This window comes from Octopus bimaculoides, chromosome 18 (genome assembly GCF_046866305.1).
Source record: "Octopus bimaculoides isolate indiv1 chromosome 18, ASM4686630v1, whole genome shotgun sequence".
In the NCBI taxonomy this organism is placed as follows: Eukaryota; Metazoa; Mollusca; class Cephalopoda; order Octopoda; family Octopodidae; genus Octopus; species Octopus bimaculoides.
In genome coordinates, this window is record NC_142945.1 from 28,250,445 (window position 1) to 28,252,496 (window position 2,052).

Genomic DNA, 2,052 nt, shown 5'->3' on the forward strand with positions numbered 1-2,052 from the left:
CGAAATACCTAGCCAAAGATAAACCCCTATACTTAGCTTTTGTTGACTTGGAGAAAGCCTTTGATAGGGTCCCCTGATCCCATATCTGGTGGGCGATGTGGAAACTAGGGATAGACATGTGATTAATAAAAGCTGTACAGGGGCGCTGTCAGTAAGGTAAGGGTCAGCAATGAGTATGGTGAAGAATTCCGAGTAGAAGTGGAGGTTCACCAAGGATCAGCCCTCAGCCTCCTCTTATTCACCATAGTCTTCCAGGCAATAACACAGGAATTCAAGACAGGATGTCACTGGGAGCTCCTCTATGCTGATGACCTTGCTCTCATAGCAGAATCACTACTAGAACTAGAGAAGAAATTTCAGGTGTGGAAGCAAAGGTAAGAATTGAAGGGTCTTAGAATCAATCGAGTAGAAACCCAAATCCTAGTAAATAAGAAGGCGAACACATCACAAACCCCTTCAGGTAGATGGCCCTTCTCAATCTGTAGAAAAGGTATTGGTAGAAACTCCCTAAGATGTACCCAGTGTAAGCTATGGACACATAAGAGGTGCAGCAACATCAAAGGAAGGTTAACCAGGAAGATAGCTTTCAGGTACGGCAGATGCACAGGGGCAGTAAACACTGCAAATGCTCAGAAAACTGATTCCACCACATGCCAGGGGAAGAAACTAGAAGTAGTTGATAGCTTCCGCTACCTAGGTGACCAAGTCTGCAGTAGGGGTGGAAACTTGGAGAGCACTGCCACTAGAATAAGAATAGCCTGGGTAAAGTTCAGAAAGCTCCTACTTCTACTGGTGACAAAGGGCCTCTCACTCAGAGGGAAAGGTAGATTGTAGGATGCATGTGTGTGAACTGCGGAAATAGCTCTTGCTGTCATATTTTGCAAAACTAGTCCAAGCTTAACTATCCAATCACACACTTCAACAATCTGAACCACTTTAACCATTACTTGACCAAACATTTGCCTCCTCCCCACCACAAAATCACTAATGCCTATTCAGTATTTATACCTATGTTCCTTGCCTGCAAAAAGCCTGGCAGAGGCTCCTCTTCAACTTATCTCTTACACACAGCACATGTTTACATACCTCCTCTCCAGCATTTTAACAATCTCATTGGATCTATCTTCCATGGTACCTACACCAATTGTGGCTACTCTAAAGTTACTGACATAGGAACAGTTTACAGCACCTGAACAGAAGAAGGCTTGTGGGAACCTTTACCAGCAGGCAAAGGGATCTTGCACATGTCTAGTTATTCAAGTATTACCATCTAATGACCTACTATTTCTTTCAGATTCTCATACCATAAGGACCAAGCAAAAGCAAAAAAATAAAAGTGGGTACAAATCCAGTGATGATGAGTTTGTGTACATACAATCACCACACACATGTACACATATATATAGCTTGACATATATACATCAAGCTAAGTAAAACTGTGGTTGCCATATATACACGTATGCCTTCTACATTCCTCTTTCAGTCTACGGCTCCTTCCTTTCAGAGCTCATGAGTGCTGGTGTCACATAATAGTGCCCATGCTGGGGTTAGTATTGACCTCCCTAATATTAACCATGTAAAAAGTGGTTAGTATTAGGGAGGTCAACCAGCTGTAGAAACCATACCAAAATAGAACTTAGGTAGCTCCTCAGCTGGCCGGATCCTGTCAAATCATCCCACCCATGCCAGCATGGAAAGCAGACATTGAATAATGATGATAATAATGTATGTATATGTATATGTCTTAAATATATATAGCTGAAATTTACAGAAAAGCACAAGACGAAGACAGGTGTATGAACAACAGAAAGGAATAAGAGAAAATAAACAGAGTGAGAATAAAAAAAAATTATGGAATTAGCGATCAAGCATGGCAGCCTGTCTGGCTTCCATGCCAGTGGCACGTAAATAGCGCCATTTGAGCATGATCATTACCAGCGTTGCCTTCCTGGCACGTGAAAAGACATTTGAGCGAGATCATTGCCAGTCACGCTGGACTGGCTCCTGTGCAGGTGGCACGTAAGATACACCATTTTGAGCGTGGCCATTGCC